This window comes from Lepidochelys kempii, chromosome 4 (assembly GCF_965140285.1).
Source record: "Lepidochelys kempii isolate rLepKem1 chromosome 4, rLepKem1.hap1, whole genome shotgun sequence".
Classification (NCBI taxonomy): Eukaryota; Metazoa; Chordata; order Testudines; family Cheloniidae; genus Lepidochelys; species Lepidochelys kempii.
Genome location: NC_136383.1, coordinates 22423124 through 22444953, shown reverse-complemented (window position 1 = coordinate 22444953; position 21830 = coordinate 22423124). Strand labels below are relative to the sequence as shown.

At 39.7% G+C, this 21830-nt stretch overlaps 1 protein-coding gene across 1 annotated transcript in view; it reads right to left on the bottom strand.

The window, feature by feature from the left end:
• Positions 1-21830, bottom strand: part of GRID2 (glutamate ionotropic receptor delta type subunit 2) — a 1023752-nt gene that overhangs the window by 556988 nt on the left and 444934 nt on the right. The window lies entirely within an intron of this gene.

Here is a 21830-nt window from a genome sequence, read left to right as displayed (position 1 = left end):
TATTACTGCTAGAAGAAGCATAGCTGCACTTGGGGAAAAATTACACAGATTTCCAATGAGAAGAATTTATACAAATTTATGAGACACAACTAAGGCAGAAAAAGCCACACAGCTGCAGCAAAGGTGACAAATACTAAAAAGGATCTGAAAGATAAGTTTAATGCTGCTCATGCCAATGACATTTCATTATCATCTGTTGGTGGCTGTATGAGACAGCAGATGAGTGTTTATTGCCTAGTGCACCATGCAGATCATTATTTTTCTGGTTGAGTCACAGATCAATCATGTGGAAGGATCCACAAACCAGCCATGCACAAAGCAGCTCACAGTGAAAAAACAGCACCTATAATAGTAACAAGGCCTGCAACAACAAAATCTAGGTAATTTACTGGCCTATTTGCAATTTTTGAACAAGAACTTAATAAAAGCAAAACCTGCTTCTGGCCTCCACAAAGGTCTTCTAACCCCAAGAATCTTTCCTACAATTATCTAATGACTCTTTTCCATCTCTAATTTCTTCGCTTATATACACAACTGACTCAAGTCTCCCAGCTGATGCATAGCATATGGAAAACAGAAAAGAGCAAAGTTACACATAATTTTTTTCTATAAAGGACCAAATCATGTCCCTCCTGTTGTGGTAGTCACTGATAGCAATAAAGCTAGTAAGGGTTTGCTGTGTGGGTGAAGTTTTGCATGGGAAGGCTGGTGAGGTTTTGCATGAGAAGACTGAAACTTGGACCCAGCAGAAGACTGCCATATCTTTGTGAAGATGTTCCCTGAGAGCAGGCCCACTGGGTGCTGCCTGCATTGCACATTCACACAGTTCTGCTGAATAGAGAGTGCAAATTTAGACTCATTTTTGACTAGATTCAGCAGGGTCTATTTTTGCTTCTCACTTTTTCAGGAGAAAGGGGAGAATCTGGAAAAGTTTTTCCTACTACGGAAAGAAATCAGGATCTCATCCAAAATCTTCAGCTTACTGATAGGTGAGGACAGTGAATGGACCAATCAGCCAGGAGGTAACGCATGCTGGGGAATAAGCACTCCCTTCCTTGATGTCATTCATTAAGAGCCCAACTGGGTTATGGACTCTTCAGATATTTGTGGCTGTCTCAGTAGGGGACAGGGAGAATGAGAGACAGGGAGATACCTCTCAAAGTGAGAGTGAAAATTAATTCAGGGAAATCCTATGGCCTGTGTTATACAGGAGACCAAAGGAGATAAATTACAATGGTCCCTTCTAGCTTTATAATCTCTGAATCTGTGATGGCAGGGCCATTGCTTGAGCCAGTCTATGAGCCTAAAAGCCTGCTTTCAACTGATGGGGAGCATTAGTATGAAAACTATATTCCTCTGCATTCAAAGCTTTTGAAAACTTGGCCCAGTTCCCTCTTGAACCAATGTATGCTGTTTGGCAACTACTGACTCAGAATGTTGGTTCTGTATTCCACCCACCCTCTGCGTCAAGTAAGTGTCTCAATTACTTATGAGCTTGTTCCCTCCTCTCCATCCACAAATTCTAAGGCAACTCGCTGTTTAAATTACTCATCTCCAATCACAGTACATTAACATCAATCCATTCCTCTCTCTCGTAGGATTTTGTATACCTTGATGACATCCCTTTTATTCTATTCCCCCCTCCAAAGCTTTATAGATGAAATTTAGCTAATCTTCCATACCCTTCAGAGTGTGAATTAATGGTCTCTGCTGCAACCGAATCTCAGCAATGTCCTTCCTCTAATAAGGTCACTAGAACTGCACAAATTATTCCAATTACAGTTTTATTATTGCCTCAATTTGAGCCACAGTAACTTAAAATTAATTATACCCATTCTTCTCTATTTACAACCCAATACCAGGATTTGCCTCGTCTCCTGCTGATAAGTAGAATACTGCACAGTTGATTTTAGTGTATTATCTACAATCAGCTTCAAATCATTTTCTTAAGCAGTAGTCTGCATTGTCCCTCCTTTTCAGATTGCAGTGTATGATTATTAGATTCTTACTCTCTTTGCCTTATACTTATTATTGTCTGAGCTTGTAATCTATCCAAATCATTCTGAATTTGATTGCACCGCTTACACGCACCAACACTCTAAAATTCTGAGTTACCAACATGAATTGTTGAGGATTTTTGGTGTTTTTTTTTTTTTTTTTAAATACACCTTCTCCAAGATAATTTATATGCCAGGTAAACAAAATCACTTCTATCAATGTCCCATACTGCTTGTCACTGCTCTCTCATTTTACTGACATTTCTTGTTTACAAACAAAATCAAATTTTCATTAGTTTGAATGCTTCTACTGTACGTATTGATTTCAAATTTTCTGGCAATTGCTTTTGTGGTATATTAGTAAATGTTTACAGGGAATCTCACTAGTGAATCCTCTATAGAATAGTCCTATATTAATTAAATAGGGATGGAAGAAATAGGATTCTATAAAAAAATTTGAATAAAGTTTTACAGATATTACCCTTGAAAACCTGCATAATTTAACAGTAGCAACCTTTCTGTAGGTTTGTTTTTTTTTAAATATACTTTATACTGTCTTGTTCCAACCCGCTGTACTTATTGAGAGCTTCACAGTATTCCACCCAGACTCTCTCATATGCCTTCAGTGGGATAATATCACCACACTATAAGCCCTGAGTTTTACGCACTCACCCCCTAATACCTGCAGCTTTTCTGTCAGTGCTAACAACACACCACTTTAGCTTGTGCACCGTGTCCAATTAAAAATTAATAAAAGTCTCATTTGCTTTCAGGTTGATAGTCCAATGATTGTCTGCGTTCCAAGTGGTCTATTGTTTCTGTGAAGAATTAATTGGACCTCTTGGTGCTCTTGTCCTTTTAGCTCATACACAGTACTGGTACCAGCAAACTCTTCCAAAGTGATGTAATCCATTACATTTCTTGCATCTTTTTCCATATGCCAAGCATTATCTTGGCCACAGTGTCTGCAGCTCCCTATTCTGATTTTGTTGGGCTCTGACTTTAAGCTTCACATGCCTCTCTGCCTCGTCTCCTTTCTCATAATATTTTGGATTCTCGATCATGTTTAGTGTCACAGCACTTTCCAACCTCCATTCAGGACTGGTGATTTCCTGTGCTTGGCAAATCCAAATAGCTTTGACAAGGATTAATTCAAAGTCTTCCAGTGACCTGCATGTTTTTGTCCCAAATCTCAATGGCAACCTTCTTCAGCAGGAACTCAATTAGCTGCTCAAATTGTAAGACTGGTTCTTTAACTTTAGATCAGACTCAAGTATGTCTACAGATATGCAGAGTATGTTTACACTGCAATGTACAGGCTCAGGCGGCTCAGGCTGCAGGGCTATACAATTGCAATGTAGATGTAAGGGTTTGGAACAGAGTGCAAGCTCTGGGAATCCTCAACCGAGGAGGGTCCCAGAGCACAGGCTCCAGACTCAGCCCCAACATCTATACTGCAATTTTACAGGCCTGCAGCCTGAGCCGGCTGAATTGGGCCAGCCATGGGTGTTTTATTGCAGCGTAGACATACCCACAACCTCAGCTATGTTTCTCTTTTTTTTTTTTTGGTACCGTTTAAAATCTCTCTCTCATATGTTTAGTTTTTACATGGAGTGCAGTACTCCTCATATTTCTTTAATACAGGTTTATAAATCTCCTCCTCTGCCTGAGCTAACTGGAAACTGTTAAACACATCAAGTACTTCAGAACCAGCTATGGTCAGAAATAAGTCTACCTTCTTGGTCTCTCCCTTTTTGCTAGCACCTGTTCTTTGCAGATAAAAAAATCAAACATTGCTTAAATCTTCTCTAGTTATTTTCCACATTTCCAAAGAGTTTCAGCTCTGGTGGGGCTTTTACTACTTCATTCTTGCACTCAGTGTCTTTTTTTCATTCCTTTTTACTCCTGGTACAATGTGGCATTCAGTGATCACTTGGTGCTTAAGGAACTTGAAAGAAATCTGCTTTATTCTGTGTCTGGTTCCAAGTGGCTGTACATAAAGCAACAAAAGACTTCTAGGCAGAATCTGGGCTGGGCACTGTGAATATCAGTCCTTACAGGCAGTCCCTAGTATCATTCAAGGGCTTGGGGGAACCCAGTTTCCTGCTACATGAAGCAGTGTCCCATCCCATATAAAATATATCACTTTGTGAAAATACTTTAGTACAGAAGATTACAAGTCACGTTCTATGTTGTGCAGGAAAAGACCATTATTCAAATGTCTGCAGGTGGCAAAAGCAAAAAAAGACAAAGCAAGGCTGATGTGAAATCATTCTGAAACTTAAGCAAATATGCCTGGAAAACTTCTTTGAGCTTTACCTTCCACTATTGATGGGCACTTTATGAAGACACAGACACAGATTTTAGGGCCATAAGGGACCATCATGATCATGTAGTCTGACCTCCTGCAGATGGCCAATTTATATTCATTTGTTCGTGTGTCGACATTGGCATTTTACTTAAATAGTCCTCTCTCTCCCTGGTATTTATCCCTCTAGTGCATTTATAGAGAGCAATCATATCTCCCCCAGTCTTCCTTTGGTTAGGCTAAACAAGCCCAATTCTGAGTTCCTTCTTACAGGGTAGGTTATGATCTGATCATCCTAGTAGCCCTGTTCTTCACTAGTTCCAGTTTCAATTAATCTTTCTTAAACATGGGAGACCAGAATTGCACACATTATTCCAGATGAGGTCTCACTCATAACTTGTGAAACTCTTCCGTATCTCTACTGGAAATATCTCTCCTGATGCAGCCGAGAACCATAATAGTCTTTTTAACAGCTGCATCACATTGGCAGTTCACAGCGATCCTGTGATCAAGCAATACACCCAGGTCTTTCTCCTCCTCTGTCACTTCCAACGGATATGTTCTCAGTTGATAGCAAAAATTCTTGCTGTTAGTCCTAAGTGCATACCTTTGCACTTTCCACTATTAAATTTCATCCCATTTCTATTACTCCAATTTGCCAGGTCATCCAGATCTTCTTGTATGATATTCCAGTCATCCTCCACATTGGCAATATCTCCCAACTTTGTGTCAGCCGCATATTTTATTAGCACATTCCCACTTAAGACAACCCGTCTTCTTCTCACTAAGAAAAAGCTTCTAACATTAGTTGAGGAATTATCAGGGTGAGTAAGCAATTAGCATATGTTGCCTGCCGCCCACCCCCAAACAGCCCTGTAAACAATGTTTTTTTCTCTCCAAACCCTGTTTTGCAGGGCTAGCCCACAGCAGTATGGACAGCAGCAGCACTTAGATGAACTGATGCAGATTTTTAGCCATGGAAATCTGTATTTTAACCATTATTTCCATAATATAATTTATAAGATCATGTGTTGCTTTGACTGCTTGGATCCTTTATAAGATGTAACAAACCTTGCTTAACATTAGTACATAGGCCCTCTACTTAGTCTTCCCTTTACTTTGCATTCTTCCCCCACCCCCCAAAATTTGAATATAAAATACATGCTAATCTTTATTTTACCTCATCTTTTGGGGTATCAAGTTTCATCCTGTAGGAGGATTATATTCCTGATCCCTCTATCCCAAACTTTTTTCCCTTCAGTGATAAAGAATTTGGATACAGGTATGACAGTTAATTTATACTCTGCAAGCACTGGTCAATGCAAACTGAACTGGGGAAAGCTGCTTGTGTTCCCCCCTCCTCTCCCTGCAGCACCTCAAATAGACTATGCTCTTTATCAGCTTACTTATTGGCTAACGCTGTGCACATTAGCTTCATTTTCCTTATCTTCAGCGCTTAGGTGACTTTAGTCAGGCAGCAGCCCGACAATAACACAAAGTTCACAAGACATAATTACACAGAAACAGCAAAATGACTTTTGTTATCTTATTTTTACAATTACAATGTTAGTATTATAAAGCAACACCTAATGTCCTATTTGCATTTAGAATTGAAAACTACAATGCAACATATTGAGAAATTTTTAAAAATTTGTCCACATATTTATCCAGTCATAATTCCACGCAGAAACCCCTCTTGAAATAAAAACAAACAAACAAACAAACAAATTGGAACTTGTTAGCAACTTTCATCAAAGGATCTCAAATCACTTTACATATATTCATCAATCCTCACAATACCTCTGTGAGTTAAGTATTATTCCTATTTTACAGATGGGGCAAATAAGGCATGGTGGATTTTGGGGAGGGGGTTGAGTTATTTTTTGTGTTCAACACAGGAAGTCAGTCCTAGAATAGAGACAGAAGTCTGGAATGTTGAATCCAGTCCTATTACATATTTTTAGTCACTTGCGGCCATGCTCAATCGTTTTGTTTTGCATGGGTCTGCATTTGGATTTTAGATTCAGAGTGGAATGAACCTAAAACGTGAAAGTGCAACTCAGAGAAAAACATCCAATTTCAGCATGAAATCAAACTGACCCAGGTTTGTGCATGACACAAGCACATACATGTTTATATATATATATATATATATATATATATATATATATATATATATATATATATTCCCATCCACAAGCATGGAACATGTTATGTTTTTGTGTGTTTGTTGCCTGAGTAAACTTACATAAACATATACGTGCATCTTCAATTATTATTAAAAGCATTCCCACCATACGAATGATACTCTCAGCACTGAAACCCACTCTTTTCTCTAAATCTCTATCAACTAAAAAAATACAAAGGGTAAAATTAATAAATTCTACAGAATAGATTTTTAAAAACCTCCAAAATTGCTACCCCAAGTGGAAAATGTGCCAGGATTTCTGTTAGTGATGTCGCTATTTCTATTTATTTTATGTGGATGATGTATAGCTACAACGGTGATGAGCGGCAATATAAAACCTTACAATAAATGGATTATTATAGGATCCATGTCCAGTGGCTTAGTTACATTTTTGTTTGACATTTTTTAAGCTGTGTATCTATTTCCCATGTTCCCCAATCAAACTGCAAGTTGGCTGCTTCAGAACTATTGCACGTCCTCTTTTACTACTGTGTCTACCACAGTCCTAGTTCCATGAAACTTGTTCATTAACGAAGCAGGAAACTTTACTCCTGATACTTTTTTATTTGAAGGTGTTTCAAGCATCTTAAAGTTTCCTAAGATAGATAGATGTATATTGAAATGAAATATTAGTGCTTTATTTTCTTATACTCTGAATTACAGGGTTCTGAGTTTTCTGGAGAAAGGTAAAATAACACTTTCATTCTTCTGTAATGAAATGAAGCATTTAAAAGATAATGAAGTGAAATAATTAGAATTTCACATTTGAGACATAATGTCAGTTCCTGAAGTAACTCCAAATCCTCAGGGGCTTTATGTTCATTACAAATGACCCTTCTTTTTCCATGGTAGGAAAAGATGCGAAGCTTCAGCTGGTAGCATGTCTGGAGTCGACTTTCACAGAAAATAGATCTCTACATCAATATTATTGTTAAGGCTGATAGATGTACCTGATAGCATCTCACTTTTGTTGTCCCTATGGATTTTACATTGCTTCAGTTGAAAGTCCAATCGACACCACACTTGTGGAGAACAATGTTCATGAGAGTCACCTATAGTGGATCATTGCAGATTTGGACTGTGGATCCCCTGGGCCAAAGAAACGTTAGTGTGATGTACCTTGAAACCCTAATGCTTCAGGATTAATTTAGCATTCGTGAAATACACTGCAAAAGTTGCCTGCTGCAGAAAGACCTCATCTAACGTACTTTAACTTAGACCTAATTTAATACACTTAAACAATAAATTGAACACCTGCTAACAAAGTACTCTTTATAAGCAAGTGCCAGGCAGGGGGACTAAATGCTAAGGCTTGACAGTCTAGCTAGTGTACACTGTTCAACAGTAGAATTACAACTGTTGTCTAAATGGTCAGCTTCAAAAGGTATATATTTTTGTATTCCATTTCTAAAATAAATCAAATGAAATAAGAAAAGGAGTACTTGTGGCACCTTAGAGACTAACCAATTTATTTGAGCATGAGCTTTCGTGAGCTACAGCTCACTTCATCGGATGCATACCGTGGAAACTGCAGCAGACTTTATATACACACAGAGAATATGAAACAATACCTCCTCCCACCCCACTGTCCTGCTGGTAATAGCTTATCTAAAGTGATCATCAGGTTGGGCCATTTCCAGCACAAATCCAGGTTTTCTCACCCTCCACCCCCCCACACAAATTCACTCTCCTGCTGGTGATAGCCCATCCAAAGTGACAACTCTTTACACAATGTGCATGATAATCAAGTTGGGCCATTTCCTGCACAAATCCAGGTTCTCTCACCCCCTCACCCGCCTCCCAAAAACCACACACACAAACTCACTATCCTGCTGGTAATAGCTCATCCAAAGTGACCACTCTCCCTACAATGTGCATGATAATCAAGGTGGGCCATTTCCAGCACAAATCCACAAATGGCCCACCTTGATTATCATGCACATTGTAGGGAGAGTGGTCACTTTGGATGAGCTATTACCAGCAGGATAGTGAGTTTGTGTGTGTGGTTTTTGGGAGTGGGGTGAGGGGGTGAGAGAACCTGGATTTGTGCAGGAAATGGCCCAACTTGATTATCATGCACATTGTGTAAAGAGTTGTCACTTTGGATGGGCTATCACCAGCAGGAGAGTGAATTTGTGTGGGGGGGTGGAGGGTGAGAAAACCTGGATTTGTGCTGGAAATGGCCCAACCTGATGATCACTTTAGATAAGCTATTACCAGCAGGACAGTGGGGTGGGAGGAGGTATTGTTTCATATTCTCTGTGTGTATATAAAGTCTGCTGCAGTTTCCACGGTATGCATCCGATGAAGTGAGCTGTAGCTCACGAAAGCTCATGCTCAAATAAATTGGTTAGTCTCTAAGGTGCCACAAGTACTCCTTTTCTTTTTGCGAATACAGACTAACACGGCTGTTACTCTGAAACCTGTCAAATGAAATAGTAATTTAGAGGATACTTGTCTTCTAAGATATCAAAACTATATTCCATTTTCTTCAATGACAGCTCATTACTAATAGCTAAAGGTTTAATCAACTGATATGTGCCACAAATGTTCAGAATACCTAAACCATGTCATATGTGCATTTGAACTTTAATGTATTAAGAAATTCATATGAAATACTAACAGCTCATGTTAATATCTCAGGCTTTGTCTTCTTTCTTTCCCTTCACTCACACAATTAAACAAACAATTCCACATGCAATTCCACCCCCTCCCATATATACCTCATGATATTTTTTTTATTCATGTGATTCTCTCACACCTCTCACATTATGCATATCTGCCAAAGTTAATCATGATTGGACTCACATGATAAATATCTGTTCCATGAATGGATTAATATCACTCTTGTACTCCCCAATACAGCATATGCTTAATTCTTTATCTGAATAGAAGTGGTCTGGAAAATCAGGGTTAAAAAAAAGTTCCCAGAAGGAAATAACTATCTCCCCCTGACCCCTAAAGTTCCCAGTGCAATCAATCTTTTAAATGTCGGTCTTTTAGAGGCTTAAAGGCTGGAGCTTTCATTTTGTATTTTCGCAGCAATGAGCACATTATTGTCATTTCAAAACCAACAGGGCCTGATTTTCACGAGTGCTAAGTGCCATACTTCTCAACAAAGCCAATATACGCTGTGACGACACGGCACCTACTAAAATCAGGCCCATAATAAATAACAATATTTGCTTAAAATTCACTGTTCTGCAAACATTTCTGTTGGCCAACTCATTCACTAGAAAATTTTGCAGAAAAGGGGCACGGACGGGGTTGAAGTAACTAATTTAATCATCAGAACTTATGTTCACCAAGGTCTTGACATCATAGAGAAATTAAAGGATTGAATTTTTTTTTAAAAATGAAGGCCCAACAGACGAAAATAAAGGCCATGGAACTCCAACATAAATACTCCATTATTTTCTGAGATATGTTTTAACTAGAGCAAGGGATTATCACTCTCTCTCTTTTTTTTTTTTTTTTTTTTGATAGCACTGTTTTTTTCTCCCTCATTGGGCTCAGTTGGGGTTAATTAGAGCTGAATATGTGTTTTTTTCCAGTCCCATAAGTTTGACCCTAGGACATATTTCAAAGCTCTCTCAGTACTCATTTTAATATTTTATGCATTTATAATTCAGTTTAAAAATAACTTGAATAAGTGTACCCAAAAATTTTAGTGAGTCAAGTTTTAAAAAACAGACTTGGTTGCAAAAATGGGAGACAGAGGAACAGCAAAAGGAACACACTAGCCTTGACCATGGAAATTAATCAAGGAATGGCTGAAGGCAAAAATACTCCCATTGAGACTTCCTTTTTTGACTCATTACATTTGTTCTTCTAGCAAAGTAAAATATGAATAGGAACTTACTTACGTAAGAGCAGCGCTTTGCAGGCCCATGTGTTAGTGTGTAGTGAAGAAGAAGCTAAGATTCTAAACCCCCTGAACCATGTCAAACAAATCTACCTGTTTTTTCCTTTGCCCCAAATGTGCAATTTCTCCCCAAAAGCTATAGGATGGGCAAGACACAGTCCTATGCTACTGACAGGTGTATGATCATATATCTGGGAACTCTATCAAGCCTGACAGAAGAGCGTTAGGGAAAAACGGAGATTCACAGTTTCCGAATGAGATACACAGCACTTATTTAAATCCTGCAAGGTTCTAGATTTCAGGCTTTAAAATAGTGTTATTTTTATGTGGAGGAAACGCTATGTTAAGTCATTTTAAATGTTGTCAAACTTATGGATCTTGATTCTGACCACCATTTAAATGAGAGTAACTTCATAGATTGCAGTGAAATTACCTCTGCTTTCCAGCAATGTTGCAGTGAAGATAATCAGGCCCACTAGTTTGATTTTGTCTTTTCCTCTGAACCCTGCACAGTTTGACTCAGGTAACTCAGACACCTGGTGTTTACACGTGGAATACAAAAAATAGTCCCAAGAGAAGGAAGACAAAAAATAGACTCAATTACATTTTAAAACCTCTCCAACACATTTCAAAAAATCACTTTCCCAAAACATGTGGTTTATAAACAATGGAACTATTGCTTCCCAAAGCAGAATGAAACTGTGGAGCAACACAGGTTTTACCCTAAAGGCCAATCTGAAGGGAAGGGGACAAAACCAACACTCAGTCACTGTTGTTGGCACAGTGGTTGCTATGCACAATTTGAGGGACTTGACAAACTCCTGTCTTGGGACATATGGCTTGGGACATATGAGCATATGGCTGCATATATTTGCCTTGGGACAGGATAGTCTGCAGTACTTGGGATCGCTGTAGGCACAGCTGCTCTAGGAGGGTGATCTCACATATGGGAAGTGCATCTGAGCCTCAGAGGAAAGGATGAAAGCCCTAGGAGGCACAACAGCCCCATGCCCTGAGACAACAGGAAAGAAAAGCAAATGGCCAGGGCTCCAAACCCACAGCAACATGCATTTCCTGTGAGAGACAATATGAGCAGGGAAAAGAGAAATACTCAGTACGAGCAAAGCATGGCAAGGAATGTGGCAAGTTGAACCATTTTAGCAGTGTGTGCAAGAGCAAAGATCTCAGAAAAATTCAGTCAGACTTGTACAAGAGCGGGACGGCACATCAGACAGATTTGATGACACTACATCTCTCTGCTTGAGTCCAAGAGAATATCAGGTGCAGGCTATCAGGGCAGGAGAGCAACAAGGGACAATACCAACCTCCATGCCTGTGAAAATGTTAAACAGGGAAATGTCCTGTGCAAATTCAGCTGGATAGCTGAGCATTCTGCAATATGATTACTCCTGGGGGAATTCTGCATCACCACACGAGTGCAGAATTCATGCCCCCCACAGATTTCTTTGGTTACCCACAGAAAAATGACTTCTGATGGGGAAGTAAAGGGAAGCCACAAGAGCAGTCATGCACCCACTCCCTGGCAGTGCAGACAGGTCAGTTTGGGCATCCAGAGCAGCCAGTAGAGACATAAATCATCACCTGGGGGTGGGAGGGGCCTGGGTAGTCATATGAGAGAGAGACAGACAGACAGACACTCTGCCCCTCTTGCTTGCTATTGAGAATGTAACAGCCTGCCTGCTTAGTGAATTGTTCCCATTGTTCTTAGTAAATTCCCCCAGGAGTATAAAACAGGTGTAAAAATCTGAAAGCTCCTTTACATTGCCAGAGTGGTGTAAAGGAGCCTTAGTGTGAAGGACAGTGTGGCCTTATAAATGCTTATGGTGCTTTCGTGATTTGAACTGGTCTAAATTTTTGTACTGAAAACATTTCCTATCAAAATGTGCTCCATGAACTGTTTGCTACTGATCTTTCTGAATATGGTCAGTAGCCAGTATAAATTGTGAGTTTGAGTCCCCAGCCCTCACTTGCTCTTCAGGTGCCTATGATATAACACTGAGCATATGGCTGCATATATTTGTTGACTAATAACTAGAAGTAAAGGGTCAATACTAGCTACATTTCTATTAGACCAAGGGGGTTTGGTGATTTCCTCCAATGCTCCCCACTCCCATTCTCCATCCACTGTATTGTAGTTTAAATAAATTACCAAAATAATTGAAACTAGCTGGATTATACTGCGTTATTTTGACCAAAAAATGCACAATTTTGCAGAATTTTAAAATATTGTGCACAGAACTTTACATGTTTTGGTGCACAATTCCCCCAGGAGTATGTGATGCAATTCCTCAGGGTGAATTGGACTCAGACATACCCATTACAAACAACTGGCGCAATCTAATTAAGTGTAATGAGAACATAAAGCAGTCCATAGGGAAATGTGACCTCACAGGAAATAACCTGAAAAATAACAGATGGTAGCAACTGAAGTTTGTGGTGGTGGACCACAAATCCTTCTTGGGGAATACAGCCATGCAAGCCATAGATCTGATCAGAGTGCTGCATCAGAATTTTATAACTGCAGTGCAAACAGCAATGTGGATAGTCCCATAGACAATGGGGACATTTTTTTAAAAGCACATGGGGATGTTTTCAAAGTGGTGGTGCCTTGTAGGATAGCTGCACCAGGAAGTTGATCCCACAGTGGGGGGAACCTGTGTGCTTACCACAAAGGAAAATTCCAGTGGCACTATGTAATCCAGTGTGCAAGAAGCCTGAAAGGCTGCAGAGCACGGATATTGTAACACCTGCAGAGGACAGTACTGCTGGGATAAACAGCCTGGTGATGGTAAAAAAAACAAAAAAAACAAAAAACAAAAACCAACCATCAGGCCAATGACACATTGTTATAGACCCAAAGCCACTGAACCAAACACTATCCACTACTCACAATTGATGACATCTTACGAGAACCTTTGAAAGCCTGACTCTTTAGAGTCTGTGCTGTGAAGAATGGGTTTTGGCACATAACCCTGCGTAGAGTCCATCATGCTGACAGCCTTTGCAACACGCACCATTCGGTCACGACAGATGGCTGTGCATGCACCTCCAGTGCTACCAGGTAGACATTAGATATTGTCCAGGGTAATAACTGGTGTTAGGTGACACCCTGACCAGGGTGTATATACCCAGGATCAGTGAGTTGGGGGAAAGTATCGCAACAACTGAATCTATGAACATGCTGTACTATCTCTCAGTTTCAACAGGGAAACTGATGGAAATCAAAGAGGAAATGGAAAAGAACACCCAACTACAGGCAGTCAAAAGAGCCATACAATCAGGGTGGCCAAATGAAAAAGCCAAGTACCAGTAGGAGCAGAACCATATTTTCAAATTAAAGACCGGTGGATTGTGAAAAATGGAATCACATTTCACGGACAGAGAGCTGTGGCAACCAGCTCATTATGTAAGGATGTCTTGCAAAAAATACATGCCTCATACCTGAGCAACAACAGCTGTCTTTGACAGGCTTGAGAGTCTGTTTACTGGCTGAGATGAATACACAAAACTCCTCTCCTTGATAAAAGGGTGCAACACTTTCCCCTCCTCTGATAACCATCAGCAGAAAGAGACTCTTGTCACATGAACTGCATTTGACCATGGAAAAATGTGGGAGCAGACTTATTTACCTTCAAGGAAGAAAAGTACTAGCTTACAATCAACCATTGTTCACATTTTGGGGAGATTGATGCCCCGCCCAATTGATGCCCCATCCAATTTAGGCAAGTTCCTAATTGCCTAAGTCACAAGAAACTGGGACTTGGTTCCTAATTTACAAGGCACTTTTGAAAATTTTACCCAATGTAAATATCATTCCACATTGCCAAGTCTATACAATTATTTTGCAGAGTAGAACAACATGTTTAGACCATATTTCCTTGCTCTGATGCACAAAAGGTTATTTGGCCATTTCCTAGCAATTAAACAAAATGTTTTCATGGAATGAACATTTAATCTGAGCACATAAATGCTCAGTCTATAAAGAAATGAGTACTCTCTAAAATGCTAAGTATTGGGGGAATGCAGATTCCTACCACATGAATAATAAATGCAAAATATTTTAAGGAGTATGTATAAAAGGTCCTGAAAGTGGAGTGCCAATGAGAGAATTTCTGCCAACTTTCCCTTTATTTCTCTATATAATTCTTATTTACCTCAAATTGAGGAATAATCCCTGTACTCTCCTGCTTTCCTGAAGATTATTTAAAGCAGGAATTGTACAAACAATACAAATCAGTCATTAACTCCATCAATTCTGTTATCTAGGCGAAGAGCATTATAGCTAAAACTAGCAGGTTGCTTACATTTAACACCCTGCTCACCAACTAAGTGAAAGTTACTGATAATCATTAAAACTAAAACAAGTAATGACATTTTAATGTAACCTATACATTAAAAGTGCACATAATGAAATATGTTCAAAAGTTATATTTCTGAATGAACCCCATTTTCCCATTGTCTTATAGCAAATATGAAGGAGGGCAGGGGGTGAAAGTAAAGAGAGACATTCGACATTAAAAAGCTTCATACAAAGCAGATGAAAACAGTTTCTCGTTGGAAGAACTCTTTTTGTGAAACACGGATACCATGTTGCTTATCTAATGATGAAGCAGTTGAACCAGAAAGATGGATGGAGTCTTACTGGCATTTCCTGCTGAATACTGTAAGTACTATGGATGATACAGATTCTTAGGCATTCCTGGAATGGCTTTCTTAAGCATTGATTGACCTAACTCTGATATATGCAAATCTCTCAGGATAATGAAATCAGGAAGCAGAGCGTGCGTGCGTGCGTACACACACACTTTCTTACACTAATTCTGAACCATATCAAATAAACCCATGTAGCGGAAAATGCAGAACTAGTGCTTGCAAGCTGAGTTCATGTTTGATATTAACCTTTCTGTGTACCACAGTAGGATTTCGGCATTTTAAGATTTCATTCTGAACCACAGAGGAAATGAGGGTAGGCTTTAACATTATTCAGACATGCAGTCAAACCTTATACTTTGAATTAAAGCAACTATGTCCATAGATGCTCATCAGCAGCCAGGAATATGAAATGAACATGTTAATTTCATTAAGAAAGTTTTTTAAAGCTTCAGTTATGCCACCTTACAGTGTGCTTTTGGCAGACTGCTGCAACAAAAGGCTTCCATTTCCAGACCATCCTCTGAATCATTGGAATTTGTCCTAAATTACACAGGGGCGCTCAAGGCAAATTACTATTGTAACATACACGTGATAGAAAGAGTTATGTTAAGGGCCTGACTAAGCTGCAAAAGCCAAGAAAGACTAAGTTAAAACTGACACCAGGAGTCAACAGTTCATACCTACATCTTACAGCACCTTGTTGTGTAAGATAGCAATGCACAAAGGACGGTCTCAAATGAGATCCAGGGAACTATCACAATGCTCCATTTGGTCACCATTGCGGTTGCAATTTGTGAAGTTTGTAGAGTTTACCATTCCCAGCATGCTTCCTCCCACTCAGATGTGCTGTGTGCCCCTCTGTATTACAGCCGTGAGTGGCTGCAACTTGCTTCTTCACTGCAAATTAGAGAAGGCTCTCAGGCTTTTGAAAAAAATTACCAATGAGGCTGTGAGATACAAGTGATGGTGAGATTCCTTCTTAGAACAGTGAGCAACGTTACTTTCTACTTTACATTTTTTGCTCTTACAGATGTAAATCACTGGGCCACACATGCTGTTGGTGTGAAGTGGTGTAATTCTACTGAAGTCAGTGGAATTCACGGATGGAGCTGCACAAGTTTACATCAGCTGAGAATGTGAGGCCCACAGGCTTTTGGAGTGACATACTGAGATTGGATATGTAACATATATATACCAGGGCATCTAGAATTTGATTGCAATATAACGAAGAGCCATTTAAGTAATTAGTTTTGCATAAATTACTCAGTGCTGGTATATTCCAATCTATAATTGCTGCACATTATAAGCACCATAGTTACCAATCAAGAGGAGAGGAATTCAAGTCCTGGAAAGAGCGAGGAATTAGGTAAAAATAGGATACAGTAAGTTAGACCAATTAACATGCTATTTTTATCCTCCAATTGCAACATGTAATTTGCATTCTGAACTGGGGAGAGAAGGACCAAGAGTGAAAGCTATTTGCACCACAGCAGAGGTACCGTATACCGACAAACACTACGTACTAAAAATAAGGAAACTTTTAGAAAAGTAAAAGGGTGCATGCAAGTATAACTAAGTCCTGCCTTCGAAGGGTTCAGAAAACATAAATCCAAATATTACCATTACATTTCTATAAAGCCAATAATCTCCAACACACACACACACACACACATACACCCCTGCCCCTGAGAAGTCAGAGAAACTCTAAGGTATCCTAGAGATAGCACCAGGACCTCTGGGGCTTCTCTTTTCTAAGCCCAGTACAGGCAGGCACTCTGATGACGGCAGAAGGAGCAAAAGGCTTTCAGCTCTCGCTGTTGTAATAAGAGAAGCTTTCTGACCCTCTGCCTCCAACCCTCTGCCATCCAAAGACTTTCTTGGATTGGGGGAAGGAGCAGCGGCCATAATAGCCATCTCCCCTCATTCCAAGTTTCAAAATAGACTAACTCTGAGAGACGACGCATACCTGCCAAGAGCTGGGGAGTGGGAGGGGGAGGGGTGAGAGCAGTGGGCTTCAGCAGACGTTCCTGAGCATGCCCAGTACAAGCAAGCAGCAACTCTGGAGGGCATATGACCCCGCATGCCCCCACCACGCATTGCCTCTGTTAACCACTTGGAATGCCTTGAAGACACGAGTGACCTGGCACAGGAGGATAGGTAATTCAATGGGGCAACCCACCCATGTAGTAGATTTTTCTGGGGTGGCAGCAACTAAGTACAGGTTTGCAGACCTATCATGAACCTGGACTGTGTTTCAGGGAATCAGGTTTAATGATGAAACCGAAACCCAAGCTAATTTTGAGTGGTATTCATTTTATATTCGGAATATTTTGGACAGCTGTTTTCTTAGGGAACTAAATCTTGTGACAGTAAACATGGCATGATGGAGAGGGTCTGGCACAGACGTTGAATGATTTTTGGCCTTTATTGATGTGTGATATTTCCAGGAAACCTTTTATTGGATGAACCTTTGGGTAAGCAATCCTTCACCTAACTGCTGCATCCCTGGTCTTCTGACACAAAAACACGGATACGCCTCAGATATCAGAAGGTCCAAGTAAGATTTTTTTGTAGCTCATACTCAATCAAGGGGATAAAGAGAGCACAAGTCTGTGTGCGACCTCTGCCACAATTTACCCTGAAGACTCAACATCACACACTAAAGGATATTAAGCATGAGGAGGGGAACAAGTAGGAGTCTGAGAGGGAGTCCGAGAGGGCATGAGGCGTTGACTGGAGTTTAGCACCTCTAACCAGGGCTTGGCTCCCAAGTCTACAACAGGGATCTTGGCAGTTCTTGGAGCCCTGGGGGACCCTGCTATAACTGGGATTCTCAAAATCTAGATTCCTGGGATTGCGTGAGGGAGCCTGAAACTTCCGTAGAGTGTTGCTATTAGCTATCAATGTTCCATACCAGGGCTCTTATCCATGGCAGCATTTCAGAGGTGGGAAAAAAGTATCAAGGAAAACTGGGATTTTTTTTTTGTTTTACCCAGCTCTAGACATTATAAAATTTACCTTTAGTTTGCCTCTCATGGAAAGTTATTGCTTTGAGAGCTTATGTTGAGAAGCCAGAGACCCAAATAATCAATGAATAATGTCACTTTAAAATCATTTCAGCCATACCTTCATTTACTAGTACAATATAAGAAAGAATTATGACTCGTGGGTTATACTGGAAAAAGAAGAAAGTATTATAAGAAAGAAAGAATACATCTGTGTGAATCTTTCAACTCTCCAAATGGAGAAAATAGTAGACTTGTATTATTGATTTATTTTGAATACTGAAGAATAGGCTAGCGGTCTCCAGTAGGCAACAACAGCAGGAGCAAGGAAAACCAACTCTGTTTCATCAAGTATCATATGTCACCTTGTCTCCAACACTGAGGGCCAGATCTTGCCACCCTTACTTATATTGAATAGTACATTACTCTGCTCACCCTCCCACTGATATCAGTAAGATTACTCTCAAAATGAGGAACTAGTCCATAAGAATAAGGGGGGGGGGGGGCAGAATCTGACCTTGAGTGTTAAAAACCTTTAGCGTAACAAAATTGTGTCATATATTTCTCTTTGTTTTTGGTCTTCTCCCTTTCAACATTTCTAAAAGCCTGTTTTGTTTGGTTAGGACTAAGGTATTGTACTATAGTATTGTATGACATTAAATAAAACCATCTCCTAATATTGTTTTACTCTAACCCCCGTGACATACAATGCTTTGGGTTAAAAAAAAAGTTGACTGACATCAGTGGAATTAAGCTGATTTACCCGAGTGGAGGATCTCACCATTCATTTGCTAATCCTTCTTATCACCTCTACTTACATTACTTGAAGGATCATCTCTCATAATTTATATCTTTGACATCACATAGGTTGAATGTCTATTAAAGATTGCTTTACAATACTTTTTTATCAGTCACATAATATTTCAAGAGAAATGGGCCTGACCCAGCAACAGCTAGTTCCATTTCCATTTTGTGAGTGTTTGGATCTGTTTTAAGCAATCTGCAGAAGTACAGAGCAGCAAAAAGGCAAAACTGGATATAAACTTCCTCAACATAATGGGTTTTGGCTTTGCACCATGTCTACGTAACTGTTTACCTTATTTTCTGGAGGATGGGTCCAAGATTTGAAATGATAGTTTTTCCTTCTCCTGTTCTTTTTTCTTTAGGTGTCTGGCTGTTTCAGTTCTCTGAGGTAGAAATTCACTCCAGCACAGAGGGCAAACTTAAACCTGTCTCGAACCCTTAAAGCAGGGTTTAAGAAGGACTTCAGTGGTGCATAGGTCTTATGCTGGCCCCTGGCACAAGGGTGAATTTCTTCTTGAGTTCCCTGAATGTTCACTTTTTTGGAAGGCTTTCATCTTTCCTCTCCCACAGCTAACACCCTTACAGAGCAGACCCTAACCTCCTCATGGCTCAGTTGATTGTGTTCTGTTCAAAAGCTGAGTAATGTATTATTTCTGTGCATAGTTTTATTATTCAAACTGACAATGTGAAGGGAGAAAGATGGTTACCCTGACAAGAGCTGATGCTTTAGAGAGCAAGAGTGAGAGAAAGACTACAGGAGTTATAGTTCAGCTGTAGAATTTGAGTCCAGGAAGAAATTTCTCATTTAAAGTCTGCCCAAGGAAATTTTTTTAAAAAAGAAAAAACCCTAAAAAGAAAACAAAAAACAAAAACAGCTCTTATTATTTTCAAATTACAAAAGGATGAACAAAGTAATGCTTGGGTTTAGAATACCGCTTCATGCTCCTGCATCTTAAAAATGGGGGGGGGGTTGTTTGTTTTTAATGAAAAATTATAATCATGAGATGTTGTGGGCTGGATTCATTAAAGGGATTAAGTGGTGTCTGTGCATATGTGTTTATACATCTGTGTGTGTGATGTGTTTATACAAATCTATTCCCACACAAAAGACTTTGTTAGCTATAAATTGAGATTGCTAGGCTACATAGCCCACCAACATACCCTGTAAAAAGAAAAGAAAAACAGCTGAATCCTTCATCTCCCGCTCTGCACTCTAGTGACTAAGATATTTTTAAGATATTCGCTCACCCACCTTGCCTCTCTTCTTTAAATACCAGCCACCGCTCTTCCGCCGCCCACATAAGTCCTCACATTCATACCAGACAATGGGGAACGTGTTTATGATTTTTGTAAGAATGGCATAGTTTTTTATAAATTACATCATATGTACTTCTCTACATGGTTTTTAATGGTGCATATAATTAAGGGAGGTGTATTATCAGCTTACATATAGTGTGATATACATTTCTCTGTCTCCTATAGTTTATGAAGACATGTGAATGTGTCATCTATGCTATTAATAATTATTCTAAATTCAGTAGTGATTTTTATGTAGAAATTAGAAAGCAGATTTCAAGTCGACGTCTTAGATATTTATCGTCTGGGTTGTGGCTGCACTGTTGTTGGTTAGAATAATGGCAATGTGCCGCGTGGGGTTTTCAAAAACTCTCACCATTGGAAAGCTCTTCCAGAGCTGTTGCATCTGCTCACTGGTGCACCAAGACAGCAGTGCTGAGGGGCATTTTTTAATACATTGATGCCTTGGTAAAGGGATACTGGACTTTCCATGCACACTCAGGAGGCACTCTGCCCACATGTAACTCCACTTTAAGCTTCCTTCCTTGCACATCCTTGCTAATAAAACTTTCCATGAGAGGCAAACTAAAGGTAAAATTTATTATGTCTAGAGCTGAGAAAAAAAAATCCTAGTTTTCACAGATCCCTATTCTCACCTCTGAAATGCGGCTGTGGATAGAAGTTTTGGCTTTGAGCTATTCAACATTCCAGACAACACTCTACAGCAGTATCAAACAGGATGTGAATAATACCACGTTCAATTGTTAGTAGTTAATACCACTGACACACCCTGGCACCCCCTTATTCACCACTTTGATATAATTAGGATGTGTTTTGCACAAATTATGCCTTGTGAGGTATCATTCTAAAAGTCTTGATTTGTTAGACATTAATATCTCATTGGATTGTATGTTCTATAATCGTAGGTGAAGTTATGAAGTTTGGCTGTGTACGTGTTACTGAAACGTGAGGTTGCAAAAAACCCCAAAGCAGCCTTTCAGGTAAAACAATAAAAAGGCCAAACAATGTTAATGGCTTTTTGAGGAAATGCACGCAAGCACAAGGATTACCCCAGGAACTGTGTACAACAGAAACCTCTCAGAGATAGCACTAAACAATGGGAACTGTTTGACCCAGATCACAGCAAAAGAGCTTTTCAGCAAGTGAGAAGAAGATATAGAAGAGGGAAATGACATCATGATGGTACTTCATTCTCCCTACAACAACAAACCTGGAAACACCTGAGGAACAAAGACTGACTTAGGGGAAGTGATGGTCCCAGGCGAAAGGGATTTCTAGCCTGTGTATGAAAACTTGGGAAAACCAAGCTACAAAGCAAAGCCAGCTTGTGCCTTAAGAATCTGCCAGCCTGTTTATCAGTCAGGGTGAGAATTTGCGAATTCATATCCTACCAAGTTCTACAAACCAGCATTAATTTCTGACCAGCTCTATTCAGGATCCGTACTTTATCCCTCATTGGAAACATAGTACCTGGTATAATAAAATGTCTCATAATACCATGTAGGGGTACTGGTTCAGTATGGACTCAGAGAAAAGCATGCTATCTACATTAATCCTACATTTCCTCTCAGTTTCCTTGGGAGACCACTCATTACAAGTACTGATCAAGCAAGACCACAGCCAAATGTGCTATGGCTCCATTCTGCCTCCGATGGAATATTTTTGCTTGAAA